Source organism: Pinus tabuliformis, chromosome 4_2 (genome assembly GCF_031772625.1).
Source record: "Pinus tabuliformis cultivar Carrire ecotype Pingquan chromosome 4_2, CPIR1, whole genome shotgun sequence".
In the NCBI taxonomy this organism is placed as follows: domain Eukaryota; kingdom Viridiplantae; phylum Streptophyta; class Pinopsida; order Pinales; family Pinaceae; genus Pinus; species Pinus tabuliformis.
The window spans coordinates 575225756-575247003 of NC_142304.1; positions in this window are offsets into that span (position 1 = coordinate 575225756).

Sequence of the window (21248 nt, forward strand, 5' to 3'; positions counted from 1 at the left end):
TATCGCAGCCCGGATGGATGAAACTAGATCCAGGGTCTTCAATCTCATTCAATCTTCGCTCGATGTACAAGTCAATCCATGTGAAGAGATGTTCTAGAGTCCAACATGGAAAGACATCGCCTGATTACCAGCCAATAATGTAAGTTGTTAACATACGCAAGAGGAATCACCGATAATGATAATGACCCTCAAGGTACTACAGTACAATTCACGTGGTGTGAATATATGATCCGATGTCGAACACCACGCAAAATCTTTCGGTCGAAGGCCATTGATGTTAACCTGTCGCCGGAAGTGAGAAACTTGCCATTGAGACATGCAAGCTGTAAAGTACTGAAAGGGTTGTTTCTAAGTCAACTTCTTGGATAATGAGCTGATGTCGACAAGAAGTGACTCGTCGTAGGAGGGCCTTGGTGTATCCCACATCTACGACATGAAACGAAGCAAACGATTTTCTGGAGGTGAAAACAATCTGACGACACAAGGTTCAGGAATGGCGGTCATGAAAAATGGAAGTTGAAATTATTGCAATGGATGAGGCATTAACTAGATGGTGAATTCTCAACTGAATGACTTATCTTGAACATATCGGCGACACTGAGATGGATTGGTAGTGTTAACCCCAAAAATGGATGGTGTGAAAGGCCAATGGTGAAGTGACCGGTGAATAGAATAACCCAACCCGACTCAATCATGGTGATGGAGTGAAAGTGTCATGTTCAAGAGCGACCTGCTGCCCTAAAGTTTTCAAGTTTTCTTCCCTTTTTTTGCCCAGTCATTGCTGACCAGTACCTCTTTATTTTTGTCAAGCTTGAGGAGGATAACATATGCTTGTTCTATAATTTGCCCTTTGGGAAAACCTGTCGCTATGTTTTAATGAGTCTAGCGACAGTGAAACTCGTTCTTGTCTGGGTGGACAAGTTTGTCACTATTGTTTTAACGAGTTTAACGACAAAGATAACTCGGTCCTTCTCATGTTTAGAGAGTTTGAAAAGGGACGAAAAGGAAACTATGTCTCATCTGGACGAGTTTGTCGCTATTGTTTTAACGAGTTTAATGACAAGGATAACTCAGTCCTTTTCATGTTTAGAGAGTTTGAAAAGGGACGAAAAGGAAACTCCAGAGGTTCTTTTTCGTAGAATAATCCCTTAGGTCCGAAAAAGATTAAAATAATACAAAAGGGATGACTTTTCAATCACTTTAACGAGCCAAAAAAGACAAGCACTCAAACTTTTTCGTGAGATAATCCCTCAGGTCCAAAAAAGATTAAAATATACAGGAGGGATGGCACTTCCAATCACTTTAACGAGCTAGAGAGGCGAATTGCTCAACAATCTTTTCATATTTAACGACTCTAAAAAGGTTTTAAAGAAGGCTCGTTTTTTAGGAATGAGTGGTGTTTAGGGTAGCAACTGGTTCCGGGTAAGTTGGAACTTCTCAAAAATGGTGATTTATGGGAATAGGTTGGCTAACAGGACCACTCGTCACAGTTGTTCCTCAAAATGGTAAACAACCAAGTGGAAGCGTATGATCGGCCAAAAGAATGGAGGTGATGGGAGGTACACAACCAAGGCTCAAAAGGCTGATAGCATGGCAATCACAAAGTTATTTACTGGAAGATTCATTTTTTAACGAGCTTGAATCCTGGGGGAACTATGCTCGGTGTGGGTTTCATCGTTTTTACAAGCTTGAAACGAACAAACATATGCTTGGTTAAGTTGGTCAAAGATGTTCAATTCACTGTTTAGCACATGAGTTTCTTTCAACAATCGTTTAACCTACTTAATCACTCCATCCAATTGAATAGAAATATATATATATATATGTAGAAAAAATGAACTAAAACTAACATTTTACTCAAAGTACATGAATAGTAGATACAAAAAGTAGTTTCACCTTTCATTTTCATCATTTCATTTCAAATTTGGGATTTTGGAGTTCTAGAGGGGTTTTCCCCCTCAAATTTCACCAGTTGATTTCGGGAGATCCGGTGGACTATTCTCCACGCCGTCAGGACCAGGTAGGAGCTAACCCTGAGCTCTTCATTTTCATTCCATCTTTTCTTGATTTTGAGCTAGTTTTTCCACATTTCTGGGCCCCTAGGGTTTGAAGATCTCATTCCCCAATCATCACACCTAGCTTGTATCGAAAGGTGCGATTCATACTGAGCTGCCAATAGGCCAATCAGTATGCATCCCACCTTGCTCAAAGGCAGGGTGCGATGGGCACAAAAAGGCAACTTTACACAGTGATTTTTCATCAAATTTTTGCCTGTTTTTGCTCAAATTTGGATCCTAACTCATCTTTTGTCTTCATTTCAGAAATTTGTTGGATCAAGATGGTCATCACATGGCATGAATGAGAACATGAAGAGGAGGACATGATTTCTTTACACAACCAGGGCACAGTTACTGCATTACGAAACTGTGGCTTGCTAAAGTTCTTCCGCATATCCAGCATGAGGCAACAGATCAGTTTGTTGCAGTATTTTCTCGATGCTTGGGATCCGATTGACTAGGTATTCCAGATCAGAGGCAAATATATTCCATTGATTGTCAAGGACATTTACTTGCTGACGGGTTTATTGAGGCATGGGGCCCCTCTTTCACTATCAGGATTCGCCCATGGAGGTGAATCCGTGAAAGACTATATTCATCAGTTTTGTAGAGATGGATCTTAGCCCAGCAGAGATGGCAAGATCAATATCCGGGATGTCACTGATCGGCCCTTGAGGACCATTTTATTTACCTTTGCTAGATTCACTGGCAGCGCGGCTTTACATTTGGCAAACAAATCTTACATGTAGTATGCCTTAGAATTCCTGGAACCGAAGGTGTTCAACTAGTGTGAGGCGATACTTCTTGTCAGAAAAGAACAACTCTCCAAAGTAAAGAATGGAAGAACCAAGAATTTTTGCTACGGTTCCATATTGACTGCTTTTGCTTTGGAGAGGATTCCACTGATGCAACCTCAGAACATTTCACTGGGATTGCCAGCACCGAGGGAACCACGGATGTAGAGATGGGTTGATCTTATGGCCAGACATGTCATTCAGTCACAGATTTCCTTCTCTGATGCCTTTTTTGAGTGGTTCAACCGTCAGGAGATGGTATTTGCGGAGTATCCATATGTCGGGATGGATTTCCGAGGCAACCCGGATTTGGCATTACCAGCTAGCGAGCAGTGGAGTGTTATAGGTAAAATGATTCGACCATATCTTTGTTTATCAGTTTTATAATGTTTTTGTGTTTTTTAATTTTATCAAGACTAATCAAACTCATATGTATGTGCAGATATTGGACCAGTGCGACTGGTGGCACGCCCACAGGCAGCAAATGACGCTCCAGCAGGAGAGGTTGTAGGGAGGGCCGTCCTTCGGGATCTGGACATATCAGAGACCTTGGCAGTGTTGCAGGATCAGATCGAGGGCCTCACTCTCGGTATTCAGGATGTCAGGACCGATGAGTTACCTTTGAGGTTACAGCGCCATACTACTGGTGTGCCGAGTCGATGGACTAGGCTCTTGTGCATGATCGCACAGGCGGTGACATGTTATCACCAGCATCATTAGTTTAGGATGCTTTTCTACATTCATTTTGAGTTTCTTGGTCAAATGACCGATTTTGTCTTGGACACAAAACATTTTGTAAAAAATATAAACAGTTATATATTTTTGATTTTCAGAGTTTTATTTTGGTTAAGTTATGCAATCCTGATGCAAATGTTGATGTAAAATGCTTTCTTTACAAATGCTGCAAATGTCTATCTAACACATAGTTTGCTAATGAATCAGTCAATGTGTTTAAGTTTCTAGAAATGTGTTGATATTGAATGGAATCAAAATGTCTTTCCAAAATCCTGACTCTTAGGAACATGCAATAAATAGCTGGGTTCCGAACAGAATAAACGCCAGTAAGCTGTAGAATGATGAGTTGTGAATCTAGCCTGACAACGAGTCGGCATATGCCATGTGAAATGGCATCAGAGAGAAGCTCAATCAACACGCTATACTCAATGATGTTGTTCGTCGATCAGCCAATACATATCCCCCTGAAACTCACTAACTCGCCGCTTGGAGCAAAAATGGCCCAGGCTGTGAAAGATAGGTTCTACGTATTACGACTAGCTCTGTCGGTGTACCCAACAAATGTTTCCAAAAAGTTTGACATTCGCAACAAAATGCGAAGTGGATTACCTAACCAAAATGACAACTCTAAAATAAAACACAAAAAATGTGATAAAAGCATATGTATAAAGAGTTTACTACACTTAATCAAGCATAGTAACGTTTAAGATACAACCCGTTTCGGGGTTGTGACAATGGGATCCCATCATAATCGACCAGCTCATAGGCTCCTTTTGTCAATACCCATTTAACAATGTAGGGGCCCATCCACAATGGTTCGAATTTACCCGCTCCTAATTTGTCAGAGTCCTGATCGTAAAGCAAGACCAAGTCACCTTCTGAGAAGACACGAGGCTTGACATTTTTGTCAAATTGCACCTTGACACATTTCTTATGTGCTTCGTTAGCCAACATGGCATCACGACGGGTTTCATCCAGGTGGATTAGTTCCAAGAAACGAGCCTCTTCTTCGAAATTTCGGGAAGCAAATCAATTGCAAGCTTGAGGGACGAGATTTCGCAGTGAATTGGAAAGACAGCTTCTAGACCATACACCAACTGAAAAGGCATAAATCCCGTTGCATTTCTCAACGAAGTCTTATATGCCCACAGAGCTGAGTACAGGATTAAATTCCAATTCCGTTTGTGGACTCCAATCATTCTCTGCAACATGCACTTAAGGACTTTGTTGATTGCCTCAACTTGTCCGTTAACCTGGGAAAATAATTTGGTAGTAGATTGGCCCACTTTGGATTGACGGTGAATGAGTGTGTTGTTAAGGCACTCCTTGCGATAGGTCACCGGTTCAATTCCCCGTGGGTGCTTAGTTTAGTCTTAACATAGAAAAAAAATAAAAAAAATCATCATGTGATTGCGAAAATGTGACCCATGATCTGTGACTATAGCCTATGGAACATCAAATCTAGAAACTACATGATTAGAAAAGAAAAGAGAAGTTGTTTCGCCGCTGTTGTTTAATGTAGGCATCACCTCGACGCATTTTGTAAAATAGTCGACAGCAACTATAATATACCCATGCCCCCAAGCCGAGGTGGGGTTACATGTCATGAAATCAATGCCCCATTTAGCGAATGGCCCAACAGCAACTACTGGATGCAGTGGTGCAAGTGGTAATCTGGTTTTGCGATCAAAAATCTGACAAGCATGGCAACTTCTGACTGCAGTTATGCAGTGGTGGGCCAGAAGTAACCTGATCATAAGATCTTTTGTGCAGTAGCGTAACCAGATAGATTCCCACCACAAGCACCTGAATGACAATCATTCAAAACTTTTTCGGCCTCCTCATGCGTGAGGCACCTTCGTAGAACTGTATCGACACCACGACAGTAAAGCGTATCACCAATGATCAGGTAGTCTTTGGCTTGGTATCGAGTACGTCGTTGTTCAGAGCAAGAGGTGTTAGGCCTAAAAGTTTGGGTTTGGAGATAGACCAGTATATCCCCATACCATGGATCGCTTGACGATATCAGAAACAGAGTCTCATCCACGATTGATGCTTTGGATGTTAAATCGTTGGATGACGAGGGAAGGTCACAAAGTAACTCTGCAAAGACGAGAGATTTCTTTGATTTGGATTTGGTGAATTCCAGATCAAACTCTTGCAAAATGGCTATCCATTTGGAATATTTGCCCCCCAGCAATTGACGCGACAGAATGTAGGTCATAGGGTTGCAATTTGACACAATGGTAGTTTTGCGAAAGAGAACGTAGTGTCGAAATCTCTGTACTGCTTGAACGGCTGCTAAAGCCAATTTTTCAACATAAGAGTACTTGCTTTTTGTATCATTAAGGTTGCGACTTAAATAATATATTGGATGTTCAATTCCACTATCTTCTTGCACTAAAACCATGGCGATGGTCGTATCTACAGCGGTGAGATACAAGTTAAAGTCTTTTTGATAGTCAGGAGCGTACATTAATGATGCTTTTATCAGGGAATCTTTTAAAGCATCAAAGGAAGCTTGCGCAACCTGATCCCAGTGGAAGGGTACTCCTTTTTCAAAAGACGTGTATAACCTTTAGTGAGTTCAGCATAATATGGAATGAACCTCCTCATAAAGTTAGCTTTGCCTTGGAGTCTCTGAATCTGAAGTAAATTTGAAGGTGGAGGCATGTCAAGGATTGCCTGAACCTTAAATGGGTTGAGTCGAATTCTATCCTTAGAAACTACTAAACCAAGTAATCGACCAGAACCAATGCAAAACAAACACTTGTGTGGATTGATTCGTATCTTGTAGTGTTGGTAACGTAGAAATATGGCTCTCAAATGCTGCGGATGATCAGTCCACTTTCGTGAATGTGCCAGTAGATCATCGAGATAGGTTGAACGATATGTTTGATGTCATGGAAGGTGTAATTCATTGCCCTTTGAAATGTTGCCCCTGCATTCTTCAAGTCGAAAGGTAATTTACGATACACAAATGTGCCCCATGGACATATAAATGCAGTCTTCGACTGGTCCTACGGGTGGATATTGATTTGATTGTATCCGGAAAATCCATCCATGAATGAAAAGATTTCGCATCCGGCACATTCATCAATTATCTGGTCGATGAAGGGTGTAGGATAGTTGTCCTTCGGACACGCTTGATTTACATCCCTATAATCGACGCACACTCTAATTGTTCCTTGTTTTTTCATTACAAGAACAATATTCGATACCCAATTAGTGAGAGGAACAAGGTAAATGAAACCAGTATGCAAAAGTTTTTCGACATCCGCTTTAATGGCAGCGGCTTTCTTCAGATGGAAAGGTCGAAGCCATTGTCGTACTGGTTTGACATCTGGATACATGTTGATTTCAAGTTCAACAATTCTTGAGTCAATGCCTATAATTTCTTCATATGACCATGCAAAGACATCTTTAAATTCACGAAAGAGGGCACAGTAAATTTCTAGTTCTGATGGAGAACAAGATTTTCCAACATGAATATTCTCTACAACATTAGGTTTGATAGTTTCTTCAATATTGGATAGATTTCGCTCGGAATCTACTGTATTCACAGTATTTGATAAAAAATCAAAAGTTGAAGGATGATTGAGGTCGTTCGAATAATCTTCATTGTTATCTTGAAGGTGGGAACGATGGTGGTAATCTTCCCACGGCGTCTCTCCTATCATCATTGAATGGATGATTCCTTCGTCTATAGAATGTATACAAGACCAAGGATCGGAAGAGCTACCATACTCTAAAGACCTATCTATCCAAACACTCGTTGAGTGCTGATTCGGGTTTGTCGCCCAGGCCCAAAAAATTGATTGCTACAAAGATTCTATGGGGCTTGGTGGCAACACCTTGTGGTGATCCGCACTATAAAAATTGTCAGAGTTCTTTCTAATTTCAGGGGATGTAGAAGATATCATATGACAGGTTTCCACTGTGGCCACTTCCGCAAGTCCAGGTGGAGGCAGGAGGGAAAAAGTACCCATTAAGGAAGGGTCTTTTAGGAGACCTACTCTGACATTTTGAAGTGATTGATGACTTCCATGGATCAATGGAATGCTTCCAGTAGCTTGTGAACTGTTTGGAAAAAAGGCTAGTTGGTCGATGATTGTGATTCCACCTTGGAAAGGAAATGCAATCTTTCTAAAGTATGTAGACACAACAGCAGCCATAGCATAAATCCAGGGCCTTCCCAGTAAAATATTGTAATCAAGGTTTCCATCAATGACCTCGACTTCAATCTCTACTATCTTGCCCCCCAGTTCAACTTGCAAGTTACTTAAAATCCCATACGGCGTGTATGTTCTTCCATCAAATGCTTTTAATGTCGTTGATGATCATGACAAGGGTGGTGAACCTAAAGTTTTCCAGCAACTCATTGACATAATACAGGTAGATGCCCCCTCATCAATGATTGTTCGATGAACAGTTTTATTGAGGGCTTTTACCTGTATAAGGAAAGCGAGTTGGGCCAGTAACTGAGGTTTATATCCTTTATGATTAAAGGCCACAAGATTGGAATCCGTTGGATCAATCCCACCTATTGCTAATAACAAAGCCTACTTTTGGGAGGGGCAATTCTACAGTACCTCAAGTGTCGACATAGCAGATGGTGATTGAGCCAGATCCTCCACTATATTATAATTTTGTGCAGCTCAAGCATGAGGATTAAATGTCGATTTATGTACGACTCCCTTTGGTGGCTTTATTGTTAATTCAGGAATAATGGGTGGAGCAACTTCTAGCGAAGTTGTTGTCAAACTACTAGGTTGATCTGTAGCCTGGTTGTTTGACGATGATGGATTCCCATAATCTTTATTCCTTGTTGATATCAAAGCATCATTTTGTTGTTTTGAGATGGATAGCATAAGCACTTGGGATGTGGAAGCATTATCGATAGCAACCAGATTAGTTTCTGGGTTCGGAAATGTATCAATCAACACCGTTGAGGTATTTGAAGTCTTTAAAAATTTCGCAACCTCAACTCGATGTGGGCAATCTTTCATCCAATGCTCGTCGTTGCATATGTAACATGGATAACGAGGTTTCTTTTGCCCAGTAGGGTTCTCAGAATATTTTTCAGGAGTTGAATCTTCCTGTTTCTTCTTATTATTTTTCCCTTTCTTCTTGCCTCCCGGTTGCTTTGGATTTTTGCCCTTGTCAGATGACACGACATTAATTTCTGAGGCAATAGGTTTGTCATTTGCTTTTTTACTAGACACTGCAAGGGCTTTACTAGATGGAGCCTTTGCGGTTTGTGTGCTTGAGGCACTGATCACACCATCACTGGTGTGAGAGTCCCTGTTTGATTTAGGAGGGGGTGGAATGGAAAATTCTGGTCTAGGAGCGTCAGGAATTTTGTCGTAGAGTGTGCCAGACTGAGTATAGATCAAGTCTAAATATTGGGCATGAGCAATGACTTTCTCTTCAGTGACAAATCCTCCTTTTGCCACGTCCTCAGTTATAGATGGCAATAAGGACTTAATAAACCACTCAGCTAAAAGCTGATCAGGAACATACGTCTTTACCATTCGACGACGACATCGCCACTCATGAATATGATCGGATATGTGAGTGGCCGTGGTCTATTTAAAGTTGGTAAGAAGTTTTGTTCCTATTTCGTACCTTATGGGTAACTGAAAGTGGGTTAGAAAAGTGGTGGCAAGGGTGCTGAAGTTATTGAACGAAGCTCTAGGCAATTCAATATACCATTTTGTTGTTGGACCAGTGAGCGTTCTCTAAAAAAGGTGAAGCCTAATCGAATCATCGTTTAGGGTATTAAATGAGCACCATAAATGAAAAGTCATTACGTGATTCGATGGATCTTCACCTAGATTTCCATTGAATTTAGGAATATCGGAGGGAATTTTATGAGGAATCGCTGGCCACCAAGGGGCATATGCAATTGGATCATTCGTCAGTCGGTTCAAATTTGGTAATTCTAGAGTTGCTACAAAAGGCAACTGTTGATTCAGGTTAGGTGAAGCATACCCAGGATAAGATGGAATCGCCTGAGCAGTAGGTCTTTGCATACCAGCATAATGTATCTGATGCTGGTAACTTTGATAAGGTTGTTGGACATAACTAGTATAGTGTGGTTGTTGATAACCATTTTGAAAATGCGGCTGTCCATTACCTACAAAGCCTTGTTGCTCAGGTCCTCGGTAGGTTTGATATTGACCAAGCCCAAACTGAGGTTGGGTTTGCTGGAATTGTGGTTGTTGGTATTGTACTAGCCATGGTTGTTGGACCATTTGTTGTTGCCCAATACTGGAAGATTGACCAAGATGCGGAGTGATAATACCCATTTGAGCCTGAGTCGTTCCAGGTAAGGAAACACTAACCTGAGGTTGCGATTGAGCCATAGAGACAAGAGGTTGTTGTATTGCAACCTGAGAGACTTGAGGTTGAGACACAACAGGCAGTGCTTGTACTTGCGACACAGTCACAATAGCAGGTGTAGTGGAAATATTCGACACAGGTTGGATCGGTTGCATTGAATATACAACCCTTGGTTGTTGTGGCAGTATTGGTACCCAACCACTAGATGTAATTCTGGTTTGACCTGAATTTTGTTGTGAACTCTCATATGGTTGTTCTCCTGGAGGGAACAATGAAAAAGCATACTACCCTCCATACGGCGGCAGTCCAGTGTTCAAAGGATATATCAGTCTTTGAATACTGGTCTGCCCAAATTGATACTGGCATACAGGATCAATTTGTTGAGTTTCAACATAAGAAATACTAGATGAGACTTTGGATGAACAAATAGGAACATACCATGTCGTTGAAACAGCCCCTGAATGGACTCCAACTAGTGATTGATAACTAGCCGGGACAGATGGTATACCAGCAAACATTGTAGGAATGGCAGCAGGAAGTTTTGTTGTAGCTGTATCAGATGACACAGTCCTAGATTTTGATGGCTGCTCAGACATGTTTAGTCTATCCAAAAGATTTCCTAGCGATTCGACGGGAACTTATGAAGAAGGATAATTAAAAAGACCAACTTCAGGAGTAGAAGGATACAGATGAATCCCAGTTCCAAAATGTAACGGGGTACTAGATGAAGGATCCTCTACTATCTCCTCTATGGCAATCAGTCTAGGTGGCAGAGGTAGACCGTCAGGTCCGTAAAATATTTTTGGAGCCGAAGAAGGTATAGCTTCTGCAGTGACAAATACAAGAGGGGTGACACCTTCTTAATTCTGGAATTCGACTTCCAGATGTTTAGGTAAATGAACTTCAGTCTCTGGATCAACTCTAGATGAAGTTGTTTAAGGTATAGAAGTGTCTACCGTTACACTAGGATCAGTTCTAATGTCCTCTTGTAACTGCGGAACTTCTTCTCTAAAGGCAGATGTACCAAAAATGGTCAGAGCAACTGTAGTCTCTGACAATGTTGAAACAAAAGTTTCAAATAAACCAGGTGAATTGGACTCAGTTAAACAATACTGTTTTGCCTAGAATGGCTTTGTTTCTGGAGTCAAAGATGGTTGACTCGCTAGTCTCCACGAACGACGGGGTTTTGATTGACTTTCTTCCACGATTGCGGATTACTTGATCAACTCAAAATTAAGGGGAATATGACGTTATTCCGAATTAATAAATTTTAATGATGCTTTGACACAACTTTGATTTTTCAATTTTTAAGAGCTAAGAAAAAGCTAAACATGACTCTAGTCCCCTTCGATTTTTAATGAGCCTGAAGTGATAAGTGCTCAGATGGACCTTTTCTTTTAAAGAGTTGAAAAGGAAGGAAAGTGACTACTCTGGAAATCTAGACAGAGGGATTACCAAACCAATCACAAAACTGCAAAATACACCTTGGTGATAAAGTAAAGAGAAATTACCAAGCAATTATGTATGGCAGTCAATCTTCCCGAATGCTATGTTCAGTGCATTGCGATCGATAGGGCAGCAGACTCAGCTTCCTATGGATAAAGGATATAAGCCTATTGTGGTCTCCCAATATATACTCGATGGTACGGGGAGCACAAGTCCGTGCTAGCACTTGTCATATCAAAGAGGAGGAATCACCCAACCTTCGATGAAAACGATAGTTACTAGTTTTTACGATGCAGGAACATGTCTTTAGCCTAGACCTCTAGATGTGTTGCGTTAAGTTCCAAAGCATTGTTAAGTTTATTGAAATTTATTTTAGAGTTGATCTTGTTTAAATTTTGCCTTTCAATGGTTCACCGCATGATGTTGATTTGAAATTCCTAAAAATGCAATCTACAATGATAAACAATCATTGTTTATTTTGAGCAATGAAAATCATAACCACTAGGGAAAGAAGATTACAATTTCTTTCAAACAAAGAGCAAAGAGCACACACTAGTGCATTTTCCTAAATCATATTTTGCACACAAACTAAATGCAAATGCAAATGCATGTATTTGTTTTTCGTTCCCCTTAATGTGAAAAAATGCCAAAAAGGAAAACTAAGTATAGCAAAGACCTAAAATATTTCATTCAAAGCGACATTTTCAACAATTTCTTTTTCAAAATAGAAAGGAAGACTAAATGACACTTTTCAATTTTGAATAGAAAATGCTTTCGACACTTCAAATATCAACAAATCAAATCAAATACTTGACAAAAAGTTCAATCGACTATCCAGGGAAGGAAGACTCAATGACACTTCTCTTTTTGACACAAAATGACAGTTACGACACTTTTTGTACCAAAATGACAGATTGATTTAAGCAACTTTTCTACAAAGGATTGTAAATGATGGAAAAATACATAAAAATATTTACTAATCCTAATCAATGGAGGCTAATCTATGTGATGCAAGCAGGCTTCAGTAAGGAGGCACTGGTCATAAGCAACAAATCAACTAAACAGAATTAAAAACAAGGACAAAAACCCCAAATTTCAAGAATGGAAATAGGTTCAGTCAGCCATCACACCTAGGCTTCATAGAAACAGGGATGCATCGCAGTTTACAGGCTCGAGAGGTGCGATTCATACTAGTTCACAGTGACAGACAATGCAATGGGCCAGGGAGCGCAACTGAAATGGGTTTTGGCTCAAAATTTCAACTGATTTTAGTAAGTTAAGCTGAGGTATGATGGACAGTAATGAGAAAAGTATAGAGGAATGATCTTGAGACGTTACTGAGCTACCAAAAAAGCATCTAGAATGCTTGTAAGTCAAATGTTTAATTCATAAACTAAACCAGAGATTGACTGAAGCAGCATTCATCTACTATGCAATTGCAAAGCAAGAGCAGTTCGAAGGCTACCTGGCTGACTTTAGGCTCCGTCTATAGTTTATAAAACAAACAAACATCTATTCGCTCCCCAGTGGAGTCGCCAATTTGTTTCTGGGAAAACTAGTGTATTTTCGATTGACTAGCCCTCTAGGTTTGGCAGCTACCCTAGAAACAACAGTTTAAAGCAATTCGTGATTTCTTCTATGTATAATAGATAAGACAAAGACAAAGGAACCAACTTGGATCTTCCGCTTAACTCCTTGCTTGATCTCTCTCCCCCTTGACAGAGCTTGCAACTCCTCTCCGTACTTATCCCGCTTGGAGAGTACCTGTAGAAACACAGTAACAAAGAACTATCAAAGCATCTTGATCTATTATTCATAATCATTATGGAATCAGAAATATAATGAACATACAATGACATTCATGAACAATAACATTCACAATTGCACAGTTATATGGAAGAAAACTCGAAGAACTTTATTATATAGAAGGGAGAATTACAACCCAGTTGTCTGATCCAGCATCATCCTCCCAACATCAAGCCCTCTTCGCCTCATGAAATAGCAAGATCACACCAACAATGTAATGCTCTTTCTCAAATACAAACTATCAGCACTTCCTTGCAATTCACCAAATTCCAGCCTCTGGATCTCTTAGATGGGGGATCCATTTATAGATGTGTTCAAGGGTGTGAGTTAGCTCTGGGGTTTGATTAGTGTCATTCCACTTGTTACATTTGGTTCCACAAGAGGGGAGATAACTAAAGTTTAGATCTCTTACTCATCCTTGGGCAAATTCAGAGAGGCAAGTGTCAGAAGGGAAGTTTCTAGAAGATTCTATGAGCATCCACTTAGCAAACTGTCCCAGACATTTGTCCATCCTCGCTTATTGCACCCTATAGAAGGCCCAAACAGTATGCATCACACCTGACCAGTGTAGAAGTCAATATGCATCACACCCTGACAGTGGAGCAGTCAATATGGTCCAGTTTAGGCCAATTCTGGAGGGTTTATCAGGTGGAACTTTTGGGGAATGATGTAATCAGATGACCATGATCTTTTAGGGTATGAAACAACACTTTTAGGGGTTGAAGAGCCCTAGTTTATCGATATATAAGATTGGGGTTGAAGTGCCCAAATATTTATATAACAGATGGACCATCATTTTTGTTTATACAACTAATGTGGGAGTTGTTTGTGAGTTAGAAAGCTCAATCTTTCCGTAGAACCTAAGAGAATTACACATGAAATATTATTGAATTCTTAATGCATTAGATAGGGAATAGATAATCATGTGTAATGTGAGACAATTGTCATTTATATGAATACATGTTTTATATGTTATATCATTTATAGATGATAGTACCTAGATATAATATGCTTGATTAGAGGATTGTTTTGATATATTATATATTGTGGTGTATATCAAAATCTGTGTACGGCATAACTATACATGGCACTTGATTAATAATGGTATGTTTTGTCTTCATGAACAACCTGATTGGATTATATATATATATATATATAAGAAAACTTCGGGCCAAGTTTAATCCAAGAGGGGGAGTATGTAGTGTCCCACCTTGGCAAGGTTAATTTTGTGGCACTTAGAAAGGGTGATTTTGATGTGATTATATAATATTATGCATTACATACTTATGTACATGCTTATATCCTATAGACCTAGTTGGTTGTTGTGTTCTTATGATAATATTATGGTTGTGCATATAAGAATTGATTTTGGTTAAGAGCATGTTATCAATTTTTTCTCTTTTGGTATCCTAGTTTGGACATATGTGTATGACATGGATGGTGATCCGGGATTGAGAGACATATATCCATGGATGATCATGGTTATGTGGAACATATGATTAATTATGATTTATGGATGATACATGATTTGTATGATTGTATATGCTTAATCTTGTATTAGGCATGATGTAGCAAGGGGAACTAGTTAATTGCAAACAAGGATGCACAAATTATAAATGACTGTGGAAGTCATGATACATGATTTGTATGATTATATATGCTTAATCTTGTATTGAGAAGGATGTGACATGGGATGTGGTTATTTGCAAACAAGGATGTTCGAATTATAAATGATTGTGGAATTCATGTCTTCAAAACCAAAATGATTGCAAAAGTCATGCATAATTATTGGTCTTGGAACTAGACCTTACCAACAAATAATCAGATGGATATGAGCTCATAATTAGTACCTTAAGGTGAAGCGCTATGTTTCAAAGCAGAGTAGATGAGAAGCCATGGAAATTAGGGCACAGAGTCCTAAATCCATGAAATATAAAGACGTAGAGTCTTGGATCTATAATAAAAGGATTAAGGCGCGGAACCCTAAATTCATGAAGATTAAAACATGGAGCCTTGGATATATAATAAAAGTATTGGGACATGGAGTCCTAAATATTTAAAATATCAAGGTGTGGAATCTTAGAATTCTTGGAGTAGATCAGGGCATGGAGTCCTCAATCTACTAAGGCATTGAGATGCATGCAATAGGGATGCATAATCCCTATACTCTGTAAAAAAAATACCACTCATGGGAAGCTTAGGAATGAATTTCCTTAATAAAATCTCATTTCTGAAAATTTTGGAGTGTCTTTCTAAAAATAGAAAGTCACGTCTAGCATCTCAAGTCTGACTTTCCAAAAATAGTAAATCACCTTCAATTAATGAGTAATCAAGTATAGTTGAAGGAAAATAACTTAACTTATCATTAATCAATCCTAATAGCTCAATACTGACTTAATCCTCAATATTATTAATATTACTATTATCTCTTATGAGACTATGATATTAATTTTAAAAGGGAATTACAAGTCACCTTCATCTCCTCAATCACTTCACACCTCTCTACTTAATGACTCTCATGGCTCTATGTAACTCTTTATCTCTTTTAATAATACATCACACTCTCTTTTATGCACTCATCAAAGAATGACATATTCCTCTTACACTCATTAAATACATGTCATAAAAGGTTCCTCTTATGCTCTTTTTAATGCTTATGTTACACTCTCCTTAACTAAGGCATGCATACCTCTCCTTAATGGCATGAGTTACACTCCTATAAATGGAATACAAGGCATGCATATTACTCCTCCTTTATGATAATAATTTTCTTCTCCTCTTATATATGTGTCTCATGTATTCTCACTTCACGAGAGGTGCATGGTGATACCAGGAGTTTGAGACATTTGAAGAAGATTGTGAGAGGGAGAGATTTGGAGAGTAGCGAATGCTAATATAAATTACTAAGTAGCTCTAACCAATAGAGTTGAACATAAGTGGTATTGAGAGGAATTAAAACTTATCTTCCTCAACTTGCCTTGTATATCTCTCTGCTACTATATTTTGGTACTGCTTGTGAGCTCTTACAGCTCGAGCATTCCACAGGGAGAATTTCTCCCTGGATATGGTTGAGTGAAAAACCGAATGGTTCAATTAAGTTGGTTAAGGAATCAAGGATGGAACATGATTTTAGTTGTTGGAATTGAATATTGCATCAGGTATATATTTAATTTCCTTGAAATTTTAGCATAATATTAGCATAAGGAATTGTAGAATGTTTAATTTTTGTAAGCATGTAACTTTGGTTTAAGCTTATGTTATCTAGAAGATTATTTGCTAAGTTGAGAATGAATACTAACAGTAGTCTATATGTATGGATGCTTATACTTCAAGTTGGAAATATTATTGTAGTTTATTGTACTAACTTTGGTAGTGTAGCAAACTAAGGAAGAAAAGCCAAATATTGCTAACTGTAATTATAATGAAGAATTGCAAAAGATGTTGGGAAAGAGTTTCATGACTTATGGTTTTGTATTGTTTTAATTGAAATAGGTAATTAGATGCATTTTAGAAAGGATTATAGGGTATGTTTGCAAAGTGTTTGACAAAATCCATGAATGAGTAATGCTATCGATTTATTTAGGCATGAATAAGTGCAAACTTACAACTTACAAGAGAAGCAAGAAAATGGACATGTACCCAAAATATACCTGGAGGAATTACAAAATCAGCCCTTAAAAGAAAATGCAAAAATAATGGCAGCTAAAATATGGTTTGGAAGATCAAAGGCTTGAGGTAAGTTTGAGGTAAATTTCAGTTATGGCTTATGTTTCATATTCTTATCAATAATTCAATGTTTTGTGATTCAAGTTTTTGTTATAGTACTATTATAATTTTGACAGAAAGCCTTAATGGTTGTAGCATTCAGGGTTGCCATGTGTTTGTCAAATTGTAGCAATGGTTGCAATAAGCTTGTCAAATTATGTCAAAGGAATTAGCTTGCAAGTTGTAAAATGTTTCAAGAACTCATATGGTGGATTTAGAAATGTGTGAATTCAATGAAAATATCTTAGTAGCATAAATATTTGTTGTCTTTCCTCATGTAGAGTTGTAGATGAAATTTTGCATATCATGTCTTTGACAAAAGTCGTAAATGAGACATTAAGGATCTAAATTTTTGTTGTTTTAAAGAATCACATCTCTTGTCGTTTTGGATGTGACTTAGCCCAACATCAGTGAGTATTCGTGCCTTATGAACCTGCAACCCCACATTTGATTCCAAACAAAAAAAATTCAGAACCTAGATCGTAAAGTTGGGTTATTTTGCAAATTACAGTTGCCAACTCTGTGTGCCTGTGTTAGGTCCCTATAATACTAGTGATTCCCCCATTACTATTGTCATTGTAGCCCTTATTGTTATTATTGTGCCCCTATTGTCCCCATATTATTATTAGTGTGCCCCATAGAAACCCGCTATTGTTATTGTTGTGCCCTTATATTATTATTGTTATGTCAGCTTGATTATATTGTGACCCCTTAGACTCCTATATATAGAAAGGATGTTTAGTCATTTTTATCATCCAATAATTGTTCATTTGTGTAATTTAAGTGACATTTCCCCCTCTAAGAGGCTGATTCTAAGGCGTTGATCTATCTTTTCTATCTTTTTGTGAGTTGGTTTCATAACATTTGGTATCGGAGCTTTGGATTCTAGGGTTTCGCTACTCCAAACAGGTCATCATGGCATTTTCACTTTAACTTTTTTTTGCCAACTTCTCAGAAGCTAAAAAAAAAACCCACTAGAGCCGAACTCTCGATGATCCTCGAGTCCGAATTTCTGATCTTATCTCTCTATATTTTTGGATATATGATCTAAGGAAGTTATGGTTTTTGCAGGCTCCTGAATTACATCCCAAACAGGTGACCTTAGGAAAATTGTCATAACTTTCTCTCTGAGTATCAAATTAAATTTCGTAAGAAGTTACAGAAAGAAGACAGACTGCAGTTTTGTTTGCATCATTTTCAGGTCCGAAGGTTGAAACAGTGACACTTGGCACTTTGTACAAGTCCGCTCTACTGAAAAAGTGTATAATCAGGCCATCTTGGGAGATTAGGCATAACTCTATCTTGAGAATCCAATATCGATCAGACTGGTGGAATTGGAAAGAGGACTTAGATGGATACCACAGTTCACAATTTTAGACCTTGGAGATCCAAAATTTCAGAGATACATTAGATTCAATATCGACCTCCTACAAAGTGAAAAAATGTGTGTAGTTTTTTTTAAATTTTGCATAAGTTTCGTTTGAAAAATTAGTTTGAAGGAATTCAAAGGGCATAGTGAAGCACAATTATCATTAATTGATGCCCCAAAGAAAGAAAATGGAAACACCTAGTAAGAAACCTGAAATATCTAGCATGACTCATGAAGAAGAGAAAGAAATGCAACATGATATATCGAAATTACGAGACCAAGTGCAACAAAATTCACTCTCACAAAAAGTAAGAGAAGCTAAGATGGATGTTTTAAAGAAATACACAGAAGCTAAGATGGATGGCATGGAATATAATATGGATGGTTTAAAGAAAGGCATGGAAACTAAGATGAATGACATGGAAGCTAAGATGGATGGTTTAAAGAAAGGCATGGAAGCTAAGATGGAAGGCAAAATGGAAGATTTGAAGATAGATTTGACAAAGTTTCTACAAGAAATTTTTACTAATGGTGAAAAGGTATTAAAGGAAACTCATGGCGAGAACAAAATAAATGTTAATCATGATTTCATAGACTCTAACATTGGATTAAAGACCCACCATGTTCCAAAGATCGATATGAGGAAGTTTGATGGCAAGGATCTCGTAACATGGATACTACAAATGGAGTAATATTTCGATCTCCATAATGTGAAAAACACACAAAAGGTACACATTGCAACTTTATATTTGGAACCAAATCAGTTTGTATGGTATCAATGGCTTTTCTCTCATAAACAAATTGTCACTTGAGCAATTTTTACGGAAGAAATGATAGCACATTATGAGGATACAAAAGGCAACACTTTTTTAGCCAATTGATAAATCTCAAACAAAAGGGTTCAATGATGGAGCACATTGAGGACTTCCAAAAATCGAATATAAGGGTAAAAGATATTCCATAGGAGCATAGGATTGATGTGTTCATAGGGACTTTAAAGGATAACATCCAACATGAGGTTTGCCTTTGGGAACCGGATTCATTGGAGAATGCATTCAAGTTGGCAAGAAAAATGGAAAGAAAAATTATGGCAACTAAGAAGCCTACTAGTCACAACTATAAAGATGGAAGTGTTGTTGCCCCTAGCCTTCCACAACCTACAAGGTTGACACCACAAAAATAGGAAGGAAAAAAGAAAAAGGGCTTTGTTACAGTTGTGATAGCAAATACATTAAAGGTCATAAGTGTGCTGAGAAGAAATTATTTTACATAGATTGTGAAGAGGAGGAAGAAAAGGAACAAGAAATGTCAAAAGAAGATGATATACACTAGGAACAAACCCTAGAGAAAAAAGAAATGAATCCGACCATATCTTGTAATGCATTGGCTGGAATTACCACTCCTCAAACTATCAAGATAGAAGGACATATCAAGAAGAAAAAGGTAATAATGTTGATTGATTCAGGCAGTACCCATAATTTTATTCATTGTAAGATAGCCAAGGAAATGAATTGCTTCCTATATCCAGCACCAGAGTGTCAAGTGATGGTTTCAAGTGGAGGAACCATAAATTGCTCTGGAAATTGCCATAATATCAAGCTATCCATGGGAGAATATGTATTGAATAGCCCAACGATTTTCATTCCAATGGGTGGTTTTGATGTTGTACTAGGAGTCCAATGGTTATAATCCTTGGGTACAATAGCTTTTAATTTTCAAGAACTTTTCATGAAATTTTGTTCGGAAGGAAAGGAAGTTGAATTAAGGGGCATCACAGGGAAACCGAGGAAGATAATCAGCTCTAATGGAATGACAAATCTTCTAAAGAAAGAACAATGAGGCATAATTTCATAGTTATGTTCCCTAGAAGTTCCCACATCGAAATCATCTATTTCTCCAGATCTCTAAAAAGCCTTGGACAATCATTCCAAGGTATTTGAGACTCCCAAAGGCCTACCACTTATTTATGATCATGATCATGCTATTCATTTGATTCCAAGAAGTGTTCCTCCAAACATCAAGCCTTACATATATCCCTATGCCCAAAAGAGTGAAATTGAACGTATGGTTTCAGAAATGTTAGAGGCTGGTATAATTCAACCTAGTCAAAGTTATTTCTCTGCTCTAGTAGTATTTGTGCACAAGAAGGATGGATCATGACGCATGTGTCTGGATTATAGGGAGCTCAACAAGCTCACTATTAAAGATAAATTTCCCATTCCTAACATTGATGAATTATTGGATGAATTGCATGGATAAATTTACTTCACCAAGTTGGATCTTCGTTCAGGATATCATCAAATCAGAATGAAGACTAAAGACATTCCAAAAACAACATTATAACTCATGAGGTTCGTTATGAATTTTTGGTCATGCCTTTTGGCCTTACCAATGCACCTTCTACATTTCAAGGTTTGATGAATTCCATTTTCAAACCCTTCCTTGGAAAATTTGTGTTAGTATTTTTTGATGATATACTAATCTACATCAAGTCTTGGAAGGATCATGTTCAACATGTTGACAGGGTGCTCAAACTATTGGAGGAGAAACAATTATATGCAAAAAGCTCCAAATGTTTCTTTGGAGTAAAAGAGGTGGAATATCTGGGTCATATTGTATCTCATGAAGATGTTAAGGTAGACCGTAGAAAAATTAAATCCATTAAGGAATGGAAAATCCCCACATCCATAAAGCATCTATGAGGATTTCTTAAGTTGACAGGGTATTATCGCAAGTTTGTTAAGAATTATGGGAGAATAGAAGAACCTCTAACAACATTATTGAAGAAAGATGCATTTTCATGGACTCCAAAAGCAACAAAGACCTTTGAACATCTTAAAGAGGCAATGTGCCAAGCACTGGTCTTAGCTACGCGGACTTCACAAAAACCTTTATTGTGGAATGTGATGCCTTAGGAAATGGAATTGGTGT